The sequence below is a fragment of the Scyliorhinus torazame genome, chromosome 6 (genome assembly GCF_047496885.1).
Source record: "Scyliorhinus torazame isolate Kashiwa2021f chromosome 6, sScyTor2.1, whole genome shotgun sequence".
NCBI classification, from domain to species: domain Eukaryota; kingdom Metazoa; phylum Chordata; class Chondrichthyes; order Carcharhiniformes; family Scyliorhinidae; genus Scyliorhinus; species Scyliorhinus torazame.
In genome coordinates this window covers 186104754-186125790 of record NC_092712.1, presented here as the reverse complement: position 1 = coordinate 186125790, position 21037 = coordinate 186104754, and the positions used below count along the sequence as shown (strand labels likewise).

The 21037-nt window shown below is 46.1% G+C and overlaps 1 protein-coding gene across 1 annotated transcript in view; it reads right to left on the bottom strand.

Moving 5' to 3' along the window:
- Positions 1–21037, bottom strand: part of ahr1a (aryl hydrocarbon receptor 1a) — a 290646-nt gene that overhangs the window by 112125 nt on the left and 157484 nt on the right. The window lies entirely within an intron of this gene.

Sequence of the window (21037 nt, the reverse complement as noted above, 5' to 3'; positions counted from 1 at the left end):
TGAGCCACAGGGATGGACTCAGTGCTGGAGGTCCGTTCATCGTGGCTTACCCCATGTAGGTCGTCCCCCTCAACAGTATCCAAAATGGTATACTTGTAACTGAGGGGAACGACCACAGAGAATCCCTGCACTGACTGCTTCCTCCCAGCTCCTCTCACCGTCACCCGTCTATCTTGATTCTTCGGAGTAACTACATCCCTGAAGTTACTATCTATGACCACCTCTGCCTCCCGAATGATCCGAAGTTCATCCAGCTCCAGTTCCAGTTCCCTAATGCGGTTTCTGAGGAGCTGGAGATGGGTGCACTTCAGCAGGGACACTGATGGCGTCCCCCACCTCAAACATTCTGCAGGAGGAACATTGCACTGCCTACCCTGCCATCCCCTCTAGATAAAAAAAGAAAAAGAAAGAAAGAGCTTACCTGTTATTCACTCTACCTCTTAGGTTAGAGGAGGTGGAAGGGTGGGGGACACTACAAGTGTAGTGTCTAGGGTTTAGAAACTGCCCAACTTAAATACAGGTAAAAATAAAACACTTAACCAGCAATCACTGCGCCCCATACGAGAACAGCAATCAGCTGTCATGGGCCTGCTCAAACAATTTAAATCTTTACTACTTAACCAGAAATAGTGGTTAAATTTATTGAAATAACATCCAGTGGCATAGCTGAACCTTGCTAACTCCACCAAGTCTTTTGACCAAAAAGGTTTACATGAGAGCTACTTTTATGTGACACATTTTGACAGAAAAATTCAAATTGGATGGCTGCAGTTGAAAAGTTCCTTCACTGTATCAAGTTAAAGGTACAGTTGTATCCATCTTTGAAGATAGCTAATGTGGTATTCTGTTTCTTTATAATGCCTTAATTGAGAAGTATGAACAAGTCCAGTTAACACCATTGCAATGTCTGAAGGTATCAAAGCACAAGTCCACTACAACAACAGTGCCTGTTTTAATGACCTTTGTTTTGCAAATTATTTTAAAGGCAAAAAGGGTTTTAGGCAAAAGGGCAGTATTATTTAATTAAATGTGGATTAAATTTACATTGTCCAAGATAGTTTGTCAGTTTAGCAACTATACGTCAGAATTAATCTCGAAAGTTGAAATTCTTTTTAAATATTCCACATGAAAGATCTTCCAGAATAAAGTGACAGCCAGATATACAACTGGCATCAAAACAAATTATCGCTACGTAGTGATATATTTTACAGCATATTTTGGCAGAAGGATAAAAATGCAAAAAATTAATTTCTTATGTCACTGTCGTGGAGTCAATTAGGACAAAGAACCACTTATGAAGTAAATTTGAAAAAATGGATCCAGAGCAACAGGCTATGCCTGTTGTTTATATATGCCATATTGTGGTGCCACATACACTGGAAGCTTCCAGTCGTAAACAAATGGGTGTATTGAAGAAAGGCAAAGGCAGTTAGATAACAGGTACAGAACACTATACAACAGGGTCCGCACTGGCGGGGTCCTGCTCCCAGGGCCCCATGCAAACTCCCCACTGGCTGGGGTTGGCAGGCTCCCACCCAATTGGCCCCAAGCCGGCCATGTAGTCCATGGAGCCCACTCCCTTAAAGGGGACACGTTACCACATCCCTCCCCCTTAGACCCCTTAACACACTTCCCTAAAACTATGCACAAAAGTTGCAATGGTTAACAGACACCCAGGGCAGCATGGTGGCTTAGTGGTTAGCACTGCTCCCTCACGGCACCCAGGTTCCATCCTGGCTCTGGGTCACTGTCCGTGTGGAGTTTGTACATTCTCCCTGTGTTTGTATGAGTTTCGCCCCCACAACCCAAAGATGTACATGGTAGGTGGATTGGCCACGCTAAAATTGCCCCTTAGTTGGAAAAAATGAATTGGGTACTCTAAATATATTTTCTTTAAAAATGAGACAACCAAGGAAAAAGATTCCATCAGAAAGTCAATCGGTCCGGAGACCTGAGGAGTCCCCCCAGACCTCTGCATCCCAGCCACAGGCATGGCACTCTTCTGGATGATCGAGTGGTCCACAGTCGATGCCACTTAGAAGACAGTCAAACTAGCTTCACGGGTCTCGACAGATGCAGCAGATTGAACAGAAACGGGAGTCCCTGGAACATTTGGCTGCACCGAGTTACAGGAGTATTCATGATGCTCGCTGGATTCGTCAACTCCACATCAGGGCTCGCCACCCCTCAGCACCTCAGGTGGTCAATGTGTTTTTTGACGGTCTTTCCGTTAACAGCGATCACATAAGATACCGGCCCTGACAGGGCCACAACCCTTCCTTTTAACCTATGCAAACTGGAAGCAACATTTCGGACCAAACCCGGGGGCGTGATTCTCTGCGCCAAGATCCCGATCGGCGCGGGGGCGGAGAATGGGCATTGACGCCGAAATCCGGCGCAACGCCGCTCCCGTGATTCTCCGGTCCCCAGCGAATCGCCGCAAATCGCACGCGTGCGGCATGGGTAGGGGGCCATTGAAAGAGGGCCCCGTGGCGATTCTGTGAGCACAACTGGCCGAGTTCCTGACGGCGTGGTTCTAACCACCATTTGCCTGTTGGGAACGGACGGGACGGTTGCGGACTCAGTCCGCGGCTGCCCTGGTGGGGGGGATCCTTCACCCGGGGGGGGGGGCCTCACAGACCGCCAGGTAAGCGATCGGGCGGCACCGATCCGCGGGCGCGCGCGATCTCAGGGGGACCTACATTCTTGGTGCCGCTCCACGGGCTGAGTCCACCATGTCGCATAGGGCGGCTGCCACAGGCTGCCGCCGTGCGCATGTGCAGTGTGCGGACTCCCGACCGGAAGTGCAGGACCCCGTATCCGCAGCCAGAGCTGCAAGAAGCACTCCAGAGCCCTGCTACCCCCCTGCAAATTGGAGAATCACTCTGGACTTTCTTAAGGAAAGTCCAGAGTGAAACACCCCCATTTTGACGCTGGTGTGGGGACGTAGCCCATTACTAGAGAATCCCGCCCCGGGTCTCCCACCTGGAATAACCTGTCGCCTCTCTGCTCTGACCGCTGACTCTTCTGGGAGGCCTTGTGTGCCCCCACCCTTCCTACCAAATTTGGAAATGCAAGATCCAATTGGATTTGCAACCGACGGCCCACAAACAGCTTAGCTGGTGTGACTACAGTGGTTGAATGAGGAGTCAAGTTGAACAACAACAAAAAATAAGCCAACATCTGGCAAAGTGGTTTACAGGATTGCTTTTTCATGGCATTCTTGAAAGTTGGAAATCATGAGTGGTGAAGGGGGTGTTATTGTCCGAACCAAAATAATTGACTCGGGTAGTCCATGAATGGCAAACAGTTGGGAGAATGCACCTACCGTGGCCGCCGATGTGTTGGTCCTATCCACCTCCCCCAGGAGCGGGTTCTAAGTTCCCACCACCCTCTGTGTAAAAGTCTTGCCTTGTACATCTCCTTTAAACCTTGCCCTTCAAACCTTAAACCTATGCCTCCTCGTAATTGACTCTTCCACCCTGGGAAAAAGCTTCTGACTATCCAACTCTGTGGCATCAAAGCAAAATCTGTGATACGTCACTTTGGAGGCCTGAAAAGAACAATTTCAGATTTTAAGTAGACCACTGGATCATAAAATCTCTTTAATACTTCCTCCAGGCTGACCAAGTGTTCTTCTGTTGTAGTTCCAGTGACGTGCACATCATTAAGGTAAACTATCAATTTAGAAATTTCCTGGAGGAGATTTTCCATTTTGCGTTGGAAGATAGCACAGGCTGAAACAATGCTGAACAGCAGTCTGATATACTGGAAGAGGACCTTATGTGTATTAATTATAGCAAACATCTGAAATTCCTAATCCCACTCTAAATGCAGGCAGGCATGAATGAGGTCCAATTTTGAATAGGAGAGGCCTCCCATCAGCTTGACGCAGAGGTCTTCAATTCGGGGTATCGGATACTAATTGACCTGGGCAGTTTGATTTGTCAGGTTATAGTCCCCATAAATCCTTCCAACCGATCATGGTTAAGGGCAGGAACTATCTGAAAACTCAACTGGCTTGATCATACCCAGCTCTTCCAATCTTATTAGCTCTGCTTTAACCTTCTGATGCAATGCATGGGCTCTGGTCTGGCTCTGAAGAACATTGGTGTTGAATCTGGATTTACATTTTTCTTGGCTTTTACGTCCTTAATTCAGGCCAATTCTTTGTGGAAGACATCTTCATACCTCCTGAAGACATCTTGCAGAACACCGTCTGACATTTTGAAGATTTCTAACCAGTTGAGCATAATCTTCTGTAACCAGTCTCTTCCAAACAGACTGGGTCTACATCCTTCAATGACAGCTCAAGGCAGATTGGCCTCCCATCTTCTGTAGGCCACTGGGATCTTGGCTGTTTCGAGGATCTTCGAAATCTCCCAAGTGTACGTCGAAAGCTTGGCTGTAATACTCTTCAAGCTTAAAGACTATTTTCCTGCACGCAGGTATTGGAAGTTCTGCTCACCCACCACGGTCACCGAAGCCTTGGGGTTCACTTCCATTTTAAGGGGTCTACAGTTTACCATAAAGTCAATTTTAATCAGCAGTCTTATTCAATTGGACTGCATTCAAATGATGCATTGCATGTTCTTCTTCAGAGCTTTTCTCCACTATGTTCAATGGTGCTGTGGACTGCTGCTACATTTTTTTTTTGAATGGGAATGCTTTGCTTCATGCGGCAACCAGCTTGAATGTGCCCCCTTCTGTTGCAATGGAAGCACATGAACCCCCGAACATGACAGATCTCCTGGGAATAGCAGTTCACTGCGGTTTCGGTTTGAAGCCCCAATTCCTTCCCATTCCTTGGGTCATGGTCCTGTACCAAAGACCATGCCTGGCTCTGCGCTGTTCCTGTTGATCCCACTGAAGACCTCATGGCCGTACTTCAGCCAAACTTTAAGGCTCAGTGGCACATTTTTCATTGCACTCTGTAGCCTGAGCTATCTCCATTGCTTTTTCCAATGTAATTATGGTCTCTGCCAGAAGCTTCTTCTGGATATTAAGTTTATGGATCCCACAAACTAGCCGGTCATGCAACATGTCGCCAAGCGTGGTCCCAAACTCAGTGTTCAGTAAGCTGGTGAAGTCTGGCTAGGAAGGCTGAGTCACACTCGTCGTGGTCCCTTACTGGAGAGTTAAACTTATAACGTTGGTGGATAATAGAGGGCCTTGGGTCGTGACATTCGCATGCTCCTGCACAATTGGCCCCTAGCCAGTCACGTGGTCCGTGGAGCACACACCCTCAATGGGGCCACATTACTATACATACGTTGTCTTCTATTTTGACATTTTTACCAACTGATGCCTGGCACGTATATTTACATTTGAAATGCTCCACTACTAGAATCAGGATGTAATTAAATCAGATAAGATGACTATTCTGGTCTTAGATAGCATTAAGTTTAGCTGTGGGCCAAAACTGACTGTCATGTCCCAGGACTTGTATGGAATGTTCAGTCTAGTTAATCGTAACTTATATCCACTCATCACTATGTGCGATAAATTAATCTAGGTACAAACACATACAATAATATGAAACTTTTGAATCAGCAATGGCATCTCCCTATTTATACTTCCTGAAAGCACTATTTAAAGAATATGAGTTAAGTCACAATTTGTAACCTAGGTCCTGGAATTAATAGTATTTAAATATCTGAAGTCTTGAAATCTTGCAACAAATATTTTCAATTTTATCCACTTTATTAACATTTTACTCAATGTTCTGAAATCTTAACTGAGTTGTTACCATCATTTGTCAACGCTATGCCAATGAGCAAATTGGGAAATGGGTTACACGAGTACTTTCACATTGAGAACTATCTGTTCTGATGGGGAGGACATATAGCTTTTGGATATTGAGCACAGGTTATGAATATTCACCATTGTGTATGGCTAAATAATGTATTTGTAACAATACATGATGAGTTGTCCCTCAAATCAGATTAGTAAGAGAGGTGACAAAAGAAAGAAAGCTTTGACTTCAGGAAGCAAAGTATCGTACACACTCCTGTCTGCATCAATGGTGCCGAGGTGGAGATGGTTGACAGCTTCAAATTCCTAGGTGTGAACATCACCAGCAATCTGTCCTGGTCCACCCACGTCGAAAAGGAAATTCGGCATGTCCACATTGAGTCTTCCAATTTTTTCAGATGCACCAGAAAAGCATCCTATCTGGCTGCATATCGGCCTGGTATGGCAACTGCTCGGTGCAAGACCGTAAGAAACTACAGAGAGTTGTGAACACAGTCCAGTCTGTCACGCAAAACCGCCTCCCATCCATTGACTCCATCTGCACCTCCCGCTGCCTTGGGTAAGCGGGCAGCATAATCAAAGACCCCTCCCACCTGGGTTATTCTCTCTTCCAACTTCTTCCATCGGGCAGGAGATTCAAAAGTCTGAGAACACACACGAACAGACTCAAAAACAGCTTCTTCCCCGCTGTTACCAGACCCCTGAATAACCCTGTTATGGACTGACTGATCTCTTTACACATCTTCTTCACTGAATAGTACTACTCTCCGTCTGCTCACCCAATGCCTGTGTCTATGTATTTACATTGTGTATTTATGTATGTCCTATGTTTTTTTCAATGTATGGAATGATCTGTCTGGAGAGTATGCAAAACAATACTTTTCACTGTACCTCGGTATGCGTGACAATAAATCAAATTCAATCAATTTCAATCCAATCACGGGGCTGGTTTAGCACAGGGCTTTTAAAGCAGACCAAGGCAGGCCAGCAGCACAGTTCAATTCCCAGCCTCCCTGAACAGGTGCCGGAATGTGGTGACTAGGGGCTTTTCACAGTAACTTCATTTGAAGGCTACTTATGACAATAAGCGATTTTCATGTCATTTCAAAATGTACCATTGTGGATGCTCAACTACGTATGTTCTATTCACATAAATATTATAAATGAAAAAAATTCTCAAGAGGCATTTACAACATAGGCTGTCAATGAAAGCAAATTACTGTGGATGCTGGAATCGGAAACAAAAACAGAAATACTGGACAATCTCAGCAGGTCTGACAGTATCTGTGGAGAGAAAAGGGAGCTAACGTTTTGAGTCTGGATGACTCTTTATCAAAACCCTTTATCAAAGTATAGGCTTTTAATACCTCAGTTGGTTGATCACAGTAGTAGTCAGAAGTACAAAGTGAATACAAAGCGATTGCTCTACAAAACCACAATTGGGAATTCAGGGGTGCGATTTAACGGTCTTGCGTGCCTGGCGAGAATCCATGTGAGCTAGTTAGATCGTGGGAGCATCTAAATCGGGATGCTCGCCAGGCACCAAGTGGTTTGCGATCTAATTGGCTTGCCCCAAAACTCGCCTGGGCACAGCGAGAAAACAATAATCACCAATTACGACCAATGTCCCTCTCATTAACGAGATGGTCGCCCAAATAAACAGCCTCCTGGGATCTAATGGGCTCGCCAGCGAGCGGCCCTGCGAGTGAGTTAGTACCGGTCCACACAAATGAAGATCAGGCGGAACAGCACCTGGGGTATCTCCCAGGCCATTGGGGGCCTCTCGGTTGCCAGGGACAGGGCAGGGTGGTATCCTGGTTCACCCCCTGGCACCGGCCAGCTGGCACCTTGGCACCACCACTCTGGCACTGCCAAGGTGCCTGGGTGGCACTGCCAGGCTGGCTAGAGCACTGACAGGGTGCCAGTGCCAGGGTGCCCAGGTGGTACTAACATAGGTCCGTGTCTGAAGGAAATGATGTCCATGAAAGGAGGGGTGAGTGGGTGTATGCAGCTTGGGGATGAAGGGTGGGCATAAGTGCCCTCCGGAACGTTGGGGGAGGAGGGGGGGCGTTCTTGGTGAGGGTGCCAGAAAGGGGATGCGGGACGGCCTGAAAGGGGGGTACTCAGCGACGCCAATGCAGAGTGCCCTCACTGAGGGGGTGTGAGGTAATGCCCATGTGTGCAGGGTGACAATGCCCGTGGGGGGGCACAAGCTCACTTAGAGATCAGGGGGCATCCTTCCAGAATGACGGACCAATTTCTGAGGACCTGGTCTGGCCAGCGAGCCCTGCTGTCCAGTGCTGAAAATTATTTAATGTGTGGGCACGCCCGAGAGGAATTCACTAGGGCCCAAACAAATGACTAAGTGCCATTTGATAGTAGTCAGGAATTCGGCATCGCGGCTGTCGAGGAGCTCGTGAGAAACCTTGCTCGCTACAGCAATTAGACCGTGTCTCGTTAAATTGCACCGTGCCTTGGATACCATCAAGTTTACTTCCCTCCAGTCTCCAACAAGCTCTGGTGTCAAAAGTGGTACCATAAATCAAGCATTTGTGAATTAAAGATGTAAATTTAACACCTTTTTTGATTTGTGTATGAAAACAAGGAATTGCTGACAACACATGAGCTTTAAAGAATGTCGCCGCAAAATACATTACATTCACTTTTAGTTCTCAACATGGGAATTCAGCAATTCATATAAAGTCAGGAAGTAATTTTCATAATGGTTAGGTGAATGTGGATGATTGTTTCACTGCTAATCAGTGAGGCATTAATCTTCGGAGCACTGAATAACCTTTTGCGTTCTCATACATTCATGATTTCCCGAAAAATATCAGTAAAGGTAATCAGAACCATTCCATGACTCTAGCTCACCTGGCTAACGTAAGGGGGGGGGGGGGTTAGATGATTGGAGCGTGAAGAGAAATATGTCAAAATCACAAAAAGTATTGTCATGGGAGTGTCCCTTTAAGAAAGGTTTTTGTCTTATCACATCACTGTGTGGGTGGAGCTGGGCTGTGGCTCTGTGAGTTGTTTTTGGTTTCGCTTTCACATTTGGCTCCTGTGGGCTCAGACAAAGAACAGAAGTGTTTAGGCCTGCCACACTCTATTTTCATTTTAAATATCTGTTCCAGGAAAAAAAACATTTAATATAGCACCTGCTGTTTTGGTAACTTAAAATATATAGTTTGCTTTCCGGAAGGATTTAAACCTGCTGGTGAGACAGGGTCAGAATCTCAGGAAAAGCCAGTCTTATTCAAATGAGAATGCAGAGTGCTGGGCCACGCCCTTGAAAAGGGGTTTTGGTTTATGGGATTTTGTTTTTGAATTGGAACAGTTAAGGGGGAATTCATTAAGTGTTATACATAATTACTGTAGCTGTGGGGTATCTTTATGTAATTGATAAAAAATCTTGCTGGGTGTTTATATAAATGTTCTAAGTTCTTAGAATAAAGCTTATTTTGATTAAAGCGTCTAGGAAGATTGTTGAACCACACCTCAAGTGAGGGATCTTGTGCTCATCCTCGCCAAATTCAACAAAAAGTTATAGGTCAGGTGATCTCCATAATATACTTTGACCCATAACAATATGTTATTTGTATCCACACACATATCCAAACTGGAGGGGACTCTATAACCCCCCCCCCCATTTCTATGTTTCAATTTTCTTTTGGAAGGGGTGAAATAAACAATTTTGGTGGTCAAAATAATGCTACTTCATATGAAAATCATTTAATTAAATATGTAAGTCAAATAGATATTTTTGTGATTGAAACTGAGCTCATCAAGGTCCAGCATTGAGAGATTTTGGAACATCCACACAGCAAATGCAAAGAACTGCTAAGATATGGATATTAACAGAAAAACTTGAACTCGTCAATAAAAAACATCCTCTCAACTCCAGCTAAATATAATGATGGCACAGCACAATATTACAAAGTTTAGGATCAGACTCAATTCATCATAGAGTAGAACAGGGGAAGCAAGTTGGTACCCAAATCAGTCAAACCACTTTGCATTTACATTTTATTTAATTATGGGTTGGCTTCTCTGTCCATGCCACTGCCAGAAGATGACTCACAGAAGTTGGATAAAATGAAAACTACCTGCCTCCCTAATAACATTTTTTTTAATGCAGCAAGTAAAATAAGGTTTTCCTGAACAATTATCCTTGAATTATTTTCTTAAATTAAACCTTTTGATGCTGTTAATTCCACTGGACAAATTTGTAATTAAAGGCCTAAATTTGTATCAATTGGCAAACATATTGAAGCAGTTCTCAGACAAACACAGTACCACGCAGGGTTTACAATTAGATTACCCTAATACTAACTTGTTCCAAGTTTCCAGCAAAGAAAGTTAGAAATTCAAATGCTTTTTGAACACTCACGCACTTTAGATGTAAAAAGCAACTTCGCATAGTGTGGACTGAAAATACAAAACAAAAACAGCAGTAGTAATATAGCTTCAAAGCCTCAACGCTTACAAATATGTCACAATCAAACAATGTTTGGACAAGATTTCCCCTGCACAGCAACTCGTTCTTGATAAGTCACGCAAGGGCCATTTATCTGCACTTTGAATCAATAGAGTTCATGGTGATTGCTGTGATAGCAAATAGAACATTAAAAACTTGGCAGACAAGTGAATGAGCTTGGATTAAATTCCATGGCTCCCAGACTATGAGCTTCTGCTCAGGGTTATTCATAAAAAGCAATAAAAGAATGTTGTTCACTGTTCTTACAAACAACATTTAATTTGAAGAAATAATCATAAATGCCCTTCCATTGTTACCCAGCAGAATAACTTCACAAGTGTTTGTGAAGATGTGCTTCCGAACATCAATCCCAAAACTTGCCACATCAATTTGTATCCTCGCTCCCTTACCCTCGAGTTGTTGAATCATTTTGAAATAATGCTCAGGTTCAACATTTATATTACAGACATCTTACTTGCAGCTATTCAACACCTTTATCATAGAGAAGCATCTCATGGCAGTAAGTAGATGCAAATGTCAACGCAAAAAGGGAGAGGATTAGGTGGGGATGACTAAAGGTTTAGTCAAAGAAGTGAGTTTTAAGGAGTATCTTAAAAAGGAAGAGAAGGAAGTAGACAATCATAGGGGTTTAGGAAGGGAACTCCAGAGAGTAGATCCAAGGTCACTCAAGACATGCCTATACCTCTATAAAAATTGGATCTGGTAAGCGGCTCATAAAGCTCTGCTGGTGAAGAAGAGAGGATAAATAGGGAACTACAGAACATTATTTTTAGTTTTAAAAGAAAGCATTATGTGCAGAATTTGAAATGTGAAGGGAAGCACAGTGGTTAGCACTGCTGCCTCACGGTGCTAAGGACCCGCGATCCTGACCCTGGGTCACTGTCCATGTGGAGTTTGCACATTCTCCCAGTGTCTGCATAGGTCTCATCCCCACAACCCAAAAAGATGTGCAGGGTAGGTGAATTGGCCACGTTAAATTGCCTCTTAATTGGAAAAAAAATAATTGGGTACTCTAAATTTGTATTAAAATTTGTGATCCTGCACCGGGGGGTACCTTAAATGTGGCATGGCCCGTGATCGGTGCCCACCGATCGTCGGGCCGTCCTCTCTGAAGGAGGACCTTCTTCCTTCCGCGGCCCCGCAAGATCCGTCCGCCATCTTTTTGCGGGGTGGACTTAGAGAGGACGGCAACATCGCATGCGCGGGTTGGCACCGGCCAACCCGCGCCGGATGACGCCAGTTATGCGGCGCCGGCCGTGTCATCTATGCGGCGCCGCCTTTACGCGGGCGACAAGGCCTGGCGCGTGTAGATGACGCAGCCCCGATCCTAGCCCATTGTCAGGGCCTGAATCGGTCGGGATCGGGGCCGTTTCACGACGGCGTTCACAACGGCACGGCCACTTTGGCGCGGGAGTGGAGAATCCCACCCGTAGTGTTGGGTTAGAAAACAGACATGATCCCACTTACTTACTGGTTTAACCCCGGTGGGTTTGCAGATGAGCTGGAAATGCCTTTGGAGCTATCAGGTAAGTTATTAAAATCTCCAAATAGCTTGCGAGTTAACCTGGAATTTAACCCATGGTCAACCAGGCAACAGCACAGTCGAGTGAAACTGACAGGCTAAGAAGCCTTCAAAATGCTAAAATGAATAGTTGTAGTCCTAGATGGACCACTGATGTTCAAAGTAATTCAGAGAGTGAGCTTTCACTGCTAAATAACTTTTTGTTCTGTGCTCGAGGAGCTGTTGGAGACACTGTGGAGCATTAGGGAGAATGAGAGTTTTCTGGATCATGCATTTTAGGAAGTGGCCATCCCATAAGAGGTCAGGACAGTAGGTGAGTGGCCATTAGGAAGTGTAGGAACTGGCAGGAGTGTTCAGGGCGTGTGCCACTCCCAAAGAACTCAGTGTTGGGAGGTTGCTGGGTGTGATGATACCCTGATGGAGCACAAGCCAGATTATGGTGCCAATGGTCAAAGGACTGTACCGTTGGGAACAGCAAAATGTTCGAAATGTTATCGCAGATTCCACCATTGGGGGACAGATAGGCATTTCTGTAATCGTTATCATGAGTTCGTCATGTTGTATTGCCTCCCTGACTCCAGGATAAAGGACATCATGGAGAGGGTGTAGAATATTCTGTAGGAGAAGGGAGTAAGCCAGAAATCCATTGGTACAAACCACAGAGAGGGCAGGCATTGAGGTACTATGGGCAGACTTTCAGGAGCCAGAGGGGCAGTATAAAAAGTAGTACTTCAGGACAGCGTGGTGGCGCAGTGGTTAGCACTGCTGCCTCATGGCTCTGTGTTCGATCCCGGTCCTGGGTCACTGTCCGTGTGGAGTTTGCACATTCTCCCAGTGTCTGCATGGGTCTCACCCTGACAACCTAAAGATGTGCAGGGTAGGTGGATTAGCCACGCCCCTTAATTGGAAAAATAAGAATTGACACTTCAAATATTTTTTAAAAAGTAGTACTTCAAAGGTATCAATCTTTGGCTTACTCCCAGTGTCACGTTAGCTCATTTGATGGCAAAAGTCAACATGTGGCTTCAAGCATGGTGCAGGAGAGAGGGCTTCAGGTTCTGGGCACATGGGACCAGTTCCAGGATAGAAAAAACCTCAACAGGACTGGGTCCAATGTCCTTGCCACGAGGTTCACTAGTGGGGTTGGCAAGCACATTTTTTAAAAATCAGAGGGGATGGGCACATGAATATAGGAGGAAAGGTGGCCTGGAGGCACAGCTGTTCACACTGCTGCCTCACAGCACCAGGGACCTGGGTGTGATTTCAGCCTTGAATGGCTATGTGGAGTTTGCACATTCCTAGCGTCTGCATGGTTTCCTCCTGGTGCACCAGTTTCCTACCGCAGTTCAAAACTGTGCAGATTAGGTGGATTGGCCATGCTAATGTGTCTGAGCCAGCAGGCGGAGTGTTAAAGCAGTGATTATTTTTTCACTGCCTCTGTCTGAACTGCTCGCTAGCTTCCAGACAGGGGTCTCTCTTGCGGGGGGCTGCCTGACAGGGGTCTCTTTTCTGGGGGTCTGTTGGGGGTGTCCATATTTAGGGGGTCTCTGGGGTTGTCTCGTTATCTAGGGGTTCTGAGGGTGTGTCCGGAAAAGGTGATTCTCCATCCCATTGGTAACTCCGCTACTGGCGAGGTGGAGAATTTAGGCCGATGTCTCAGGGGACAGAATCTATTTGGCTAGACCAAAGGAGCAAAAGAAGTGCACTTACATTACTTGTTGTTGTCTATTGGCCAGTACCTTTGGGAAGCATGTAGACGAACTAATTTGCAAGGAAATTACAGGAGGTTGAAATTGACAGAATAATTATTATGGGAAACTTGAATTATCTAAATATGCTCTGGAATAGCTGTAGTGTGAAGAGCAGAGAGGGCAAGAGTATTGTGCGTGTTGAGGAAAACTTTCTACAGCAGTATATTTCTAGTCCAACAAGAAAGGAGACACTGCTAGACCCAGTTCTCTGGAATAAAGTGGCAGCAGGAGAACATTTATGGGACAATATTCATTGTATTGTAAGGTTTAGGTTGGTTATGGAAAAGGACAAGGTACAATCTAGTGTAAGAATAATTCACTTCAATAGGATGGATCTGGCCCAGATCAATTGGAATCCAAGATTAGGAAGCAAAATGGTATCTGAACAAAGAATTGCACAACATGAAGTGGTAAGGCAAACCGAAAAATTCAGAGCTCCCCAGATGGCAACAGAGAAAGATGGCGTGATCTACTGGCCTTGTTGCGGCAGGAACGAAAACGGGTGGGCCAGTTCGATCACGGGTGAGGCTGAAATTGAGTTGAGATCCAACCACCTCCCCAGAGTCGTCACGCGGGCGCAGTTTAGTACACCTAATGACAAACGTGACGGCAGCGCAAGGGCTGCTGTGAGGATCCGAGGAGGTGAGTAGCCATCTTGGAAATCAGGCAGTCAGCCCAGGGGCACTGGGGGGTGAAATGTAGCGGAGTCCCAGGAGGGGAACGGTTCGGTCGCGGGGGGGGAGGGGGGGATGATCCCTGGTCCATGCCACGCGCCCGGATCCTGGACTGCGTACATGAACCTGGCCAGGTCGGCAGCCCCGAATTTTGGCGCTGGTCTCCATGGTGGCACGCTGTGTGCTGTCTGGGGTTTGCTCTGCGGGATCAGTTTAAGTGCTGTTTCCCCTGGATACGGGGAGCAGCTGGGCGTGGTCCAGGCGGATCAGCTGGCGGGACAATTATTTGCAGCATAAAGCCTGTGGAACATCATTAAGTGGCCTAATTAACGTTAAATACTGGTGACAGCCTCATTGGGTCAGCCGTTGGGAAACACTCGGCGAATCCTGCTCATTACCACGCTTCAAATGCATTTGGTTAGGTCGCACCCGGATGGATAATGCAACTGGGAACCAGGGTGAAGATAGAAGGTTCAGAGGGAAAGTGAAGAAATATGTAAGAGAAACGAAAAGAGATAGTACGAAGAGAGGCTGGCAGCTAATATGAAAGGGAAATCAAAAATATTTTGGAGGCATAAAAATAATAAAAGGATGGTCAAAGGAGGAGTGGGGCAATAAGAAACCAAAAAGTGAATTTACACATGGAGGCAGGGGAAAGCGGAGGTATTAAATGAGTACTTTTCAGCTGTCTCTACCAAGGAACAAGATGTATGCAAATCGTGGTGAATGTGTAGGTAGCTCAGGCACTTAAAATTGATAAAGAAGATGCATTTGATCGGTTGTTGCACTTAGGAGTTGCTAAGGCAGCTGGACTAGATGGGATGCATCCAGGGATACTGAGGAAAATGAGAGTGGAGATTCCGAAGACACTGGCCATAATTTTCCATTCTTCCTTAGACAAGAGAGTTGCTGCTAAAGAACTTGAGAATTGCAAATGTTACAGCTTTGTTCAAAAAAGGGTGTAAAGATAAGCCCAGCAGGCAGTAAAGAAGGCAAATGGTATGTTGATCTTCATAGCGAGAGGATTGGGGTATAGGAAGAGATGTATAGGAAGAGATGTTTACTGCAATTGTACAGGGCATTGGTGAGGTCACCTGGAATATTGTGTGTAGTTTTGGTATTCTTATCTGAGGAATCATGGAATCATAGAATTTACAGTGCAGAAGGAGGCCATTTGGCCCATCAAGTCTGTACTGGCCCTTGGAAAGAGCACCTTACTTAAGCCCATGCCTCCACTCTTTCTCTGAAACACAGTAACCACACCTAACCTTTTGGACGCTAAAGGGCAATTTATCATGGCCAATCCATCTAACCTGCACATCTCTGGACTGTGGGAGGAAACCGGAGCACCCGGAGGAAACCTACGCAGACATGTGGAGAAAGTGCAAACTCCACATTGTCACCCGAGGCCGCAATTGAACCTGGGACCCTGGAACTGTGAGGCAGCACTGGTAAACTATTGTGCCACAGTGCCTTCCAGGAAGGATATTCTTGCTATGGAAAGAGTGCAGCGAAGGTTTACCAGGCTGATTCCTGGTATGGTGGAACTGCCATACGAGGAGAGACTAAATCAATTGGAGTTTAGAAGAGTAAGAGGGGGTCTCATAGAAACTTACAAAATTCTAACAGGATTAGACAGGGTAGATTCAGAAAGAATGTTCCCAATGGTGGGAGAGTCCAGAACTAAGGGTCATAGTTTGAGGATAAGGGGTAAACATTTTAGGGCTGAAGTGAGGAGAAATTTCTTCACCCGGAGATGGTGAATCTGTGGAATTCACTCCCGCAGAAAGTAGTTGAGGCCAAAACATTGTGTAATTTCAAGAAAGAATTAGATTAGCTCTTGGGGCTTAAGAGATCAAGGGATTAATAAGAGGTTCAGGGGTTATGGGAAGAAGGCAGGAGAATGGGGATGAGAAAATATCAGCCATGATTGAATGGCGGAGCAGACTCGATGGGCCGAGTGGCCTAATTCTGCTCCTATGTCTTAAGTTCTTATGGGCGAAGGCGGGATCAGGGTATTGAACTTGATAATGAATGGCCTCCCCATGCTTCTATTCTCTATGTTTCTATGTTTTACACGCCTGTCAGTTTAACACTAGTAGTGGGGAAGCTTCTAAAAACAATAATTCGATGTTTTACACGCCTGTCAGTTTAACACTAGTAGTGGGGAAGCTTCTAAAAACAATAATTCAGGACTAAATTAATAATTACTTTGGAAAATTGCAGGTTAATAACGGAAGTCAGCACAAATTTGTTAAAGGCAAATCATTTTTAACTAACCTGTTGGAATTTTTTTAAAGAGGTAACAGAGAGGGCTGATTGGGGTAATGCTATTGATGTAGTGTGCACAGATTTCCAAAAAGCATTTGATAAAGCACTACACAACAGATTTGTAGGCAAAGTTATAACTCATGTAATAAATGGGGCAGTAGCAACATGGACATTAAATTGGTTGAGTGACAGGAAATAGAATGGTTAATAGATGTTTTTCAGGCTGGAGGAAGATTTCTTGTGGAGTTTCCCAGGGGTTGGTGTTGACTCTTGTTCTTCCTGATAAGTATTAATAACAGGATCTTGGGAGTACATGACACAAATTCAAAATTTTCAAATGATATGATACTTGGATGCATTGTGCAGTGTGTGGAGGATAGTTTAGACTTCAAAAAGGACAAAGACAAATTGATGGAATGAGCCGACAAGTGGCAGATGGCATTTACTGCAGAGAAGTGTGAAATGATTCAGTCTGGTACGATAAACATGGTGAAACAATATAAAATAAAAGTGTACAACTCCAAAGCGGGTGCAAGTGCAGAGAGCTCTGCGTGCACATATGCATGAATAATTGATGATGGGATGACAGGTCGACAGCGATCGCTAAAGCATACGGACTTCATCAGCAGGTGCATAGAACATAAGCACAAGGAAGTTATTTGTATAGGACACTGGTTTGGCCTCAACTGGAGTATTTTGTCCAGTTCTAGGTACCTCATTTTGTTAAAACGTGAAGGCATTAGAGAGCCCAGTAAAGATTGATGAGAATGGTCCCAGGAATTATGAAGTTCAGTGACATAGACAGATTAGAAAAGTTGTGAATGTTTTCCTTGCAGATGAGACGGTTGAGAGCAGATTTGATAGAAGTATTCAAAATCATGAGGGATCTGAACAGAGTCAGTAGGAATAGACTGTTTCCCTTGGGTGCAAACATTGAGGACCAGAGGGCACTGATTTTAAATAATTAATCAAAGAAGTAATGGTGAAATGAGGAAAAACTTTTCCAAGCAGCAAATGGAATGGACTGCCTGAGAGTATGGTGGAGAAGGGTCAATCAAAGCATTCAAGAGGAATTGTATTGTTATGTGAAAAGGGAGAGTGTGAGGGGCTACGGTGAAGCGGTGGGGAGTGGTAAATTACTCCTTGCTAGAGCCAATGCAGACACGAAGGGTTGAATGGCCTCCTGATCTGTTGTAACTATTCTGTGATTCTGTCATGGATGATCAGAGACGCAACAAGGAGTTCAAACACTTAATTCACTGAAAGTGCAAGTATTCCACCATTGTCTAATTCAGGATTTAACATGAACACCGATTAACAAAATGTCAATTACTTAGCAATGAGGCATAGGAAAGTTGAAATGACCCAGTGCATTCCACGCCATGCTCATCCTGATCCTCCATGTGCAGAAAACATGCATACTTGTCAAATGTACCCAACACCCATCCTCTTATCAAAATGTACAGCATTATGGATATTTTTGATGAAGTTGGCAAACCTTTCACGCAGCAAGCCTGCAAATTCTTGCAAGGTCCATGCTCAATTGATCCCAATCCAACTTCATTCTTTCTGTTGCAAGATTTGACCAGGTGAGGGGAGGTGAACTGATTCCTCTCTGTCCCATTCCTGGGCTGGTTGTAACAGAGTTTGAATTTAAAAAGGTGATATTGCAAATATTGTAAATGGACCTAACTGTGTGTAGCTTGGTGCAAGAACAAAGCCAACCAGGTTCCTCAAGTTATAACAAGGAAAGAGGTTGGGCGAAATTCTCCGGAAACGGCGCGATGTCCGCCGACTGGCGCCCAAAACGGCACAAATCAGACGGGCATTGCGCCGCCCCAAAGGTGCGGATGCTCTGCATCTTTGGGGGCCGAGCCCCAACCTTGAGGGGCTAGGTCGGCGCCGGACGAATTTCCGCCCCGCTAGCTGGCGGAAAAGGCCTTTGGTGCCCCGCCAGCTGGCGCGGAAATGACATCTCTGGGCGGTGCATGCGCGGGAGCGTCAGCGGCCGCTGACAGCTTCCCACGCATGCGCAGTGGAGGGAGTCTCTTCTGCCTCCGCATGGTGGAGACCGTGGCGGAGGCGGAAGGGAAAGAGTGCCCCCACGGCACAGGCGCGCCCGCGGATCGGTGGGCCCCGATCGCGGGCCAGGCTACGGTGGGGGCACCCCCCGGGGCCAGATCGCCCCGCGGCCCCCCAGGACCCCGGAGCCCGTCCGTGCCGCCTTGTCCCGCCGGTAAGGTAGGTGGTTTAATTTACGCCGGCATTTTAGCGGCGGGACTTCGGCCCATCCGGGCCGGAGAATCGCGCAGGGGGGCCCGCCAACCGGCGCGATTCCCGCCGAATCACGGGTGCCGGAAACTTCGGCAACCGGCGGGGGCGGGATTCACGCCAGCCCCCGCCGATTCTCCGACCCGGCGGGGGGTCGGAGATTCTCGCCCCTAGTTTTAATGCTAGTATTCACTCTGGTAAAAAATGGAGAAATTAACAAAAGGTTTTAAAATGTACAAATACGTCCAACTACCCACTAATGCAAAAACCACAAACACAAACCCCACCCCCATGACAATAAAACTCTGCAGAGTAACAGATTTTAAAACATGGCCATGTAACAAGTCAACAAAAAAATCATGGATTGCTCAGATGCTTGTTCATAGCTGAACAGTCACTTTCCACATTAACTGTTGGTATTTGCATTTCTCACTGGAGCAGTCAGTCTACGAACGTGGTTAGTTGATTCTCTTTTATCTTGGAGACAGTGGTGCTTATTCAGACTATTTTCTTTAACAACTCTCTCTTTGCAGAAATGAGGTCTTCTGGTGGGTTATTAAACCACAAAACTGTCAGCTTTGATGAGAGAGGTATTAGAGAAAAAGGGAGATGCCCCTGTTGCCGCCTCTGACTGATGTATCTTACACCCAAGGTCTGAGTCTCATGATCTCTCGCTGATTTTAATCTGGGTTTATCTCAGTCACTGTCACTGAGTGCTCCACAGACCCTTGGCGCGATCTTTCGGTCTGGAAAGGCCGAAAGGTCCTGTGGCAGGCAGGAAAGTCGAGTGACTCCTGCTGGGCAGCGGTATGGCTAACACATGTGGTCTTCCAATTGAGAGCTCATGAATTCTGCATTCGTAAGGAGTTCGGCGAATGCCTTGGCAGTGTGGGCAGGAGGTTGCCTGCCCTACTGACAACTCACGGGACCGAATGTCTTGGTGCCATTTTTAAAGGGAACTCAGACAACAATTCATTCACTGCAGGCCAAGTGCAATGGATAACTAGTCCAGTTTGGCCCTGAAATGCAAGGAACCTTCGGTCCTATACTACAAGGAATCCTCCCTGCTGAACCTGTTTTTCAGATCGGTATTGGAAGCCCTCTAAGCCCGTCGGCTTCCATGTTTCTCACATGTAGGGTCTGCTTTTGGGCACATTTAGCAGGATGTTTCACGGCAGCTGCAGCGACCCCACATCAGCCTCCAGAACCCCCATTGCACCCAACATACCTCCTGAACCAACCCCCCCCCCCTCACTCCACCTCTTAAGGGCAAGGCACCCCAGGCCCAACCCCTGGCACGGGTAAACTGGCACACAGACACCTTGGCACTGCCAACAGGCACCCTGGAAGTATTGGTTCGCACTGCCAGGGTGCACAGGAAGTGCCAAGGTGCAGGCTGGAAGTGCCATGGTCCCGGGTGCCAGGGTACCATCCTGGCCAGAGCCCGACCACCGGGGGCTTTCCAATGGCCTAGGAGACCCCCAGGTGCCATACGACTGGTCCACGTTTTTGGGGACTAATACTAAACGTCGCCCAATTGAGGCCTCTCTGGGAGGCTTAGTTCCTCGGCCCCGGGAGAATACGGCGCAGACATATTTTAATGAGCCTAATGGCTCATTTAAATATGCTGATCTGGATCATGTCCATCTCGCAAGGTTCGGTTGAATCTTAAAACAACTCAAGTGCTGCGAATCCCACTAGAGGCCTATCGAAGATTTAGCAGCTTTGTCACGACACCAAGACGGGAGCGATGAGGCCGGTAAATCATGCCTGTAGTGTTATGTATTTAGGGCTTCCCTTTATGGTTTCTCATTCCCTGCATGCATGATGCTGTACTAGGCAAAAAAGGAAGAAAAAAAATGGGCACCTTAGACTTGACTGCAAGAGAGGATAGAGTGTATGATTTACGAGTTTTGAGTTCATCTTGACGGAGCCATTTCCTGAGTTCCCACGATCTTTATTTGGACCTTAGCAAGGCTTTAAGTGGTCCTTAGGTAAAGGAACAGCACTCAGCTGTGTGGGATTCATCACATGACAGAGCTCTTAGCATCAAGGGCTGTGATGCTCTCAATGCAATGTAAATACAATTCTCTTAAGGCCTCAACAGGGTCCGTGCAGGAAGTAATTACTCATTGATGTTGTGTCAAAGGTAATGGCTCAAGGTTTCACCCTAATGCCAAGGTCATCTAAGAAAGAGACTCGTCAGCCTTCTGACTACTGCAGGGTCCTGAGTGGTTGCACCTCAGTCCATCATTGCCCTTGTGAGTCACTCTAAGTATGTACTATGAAAACAAAC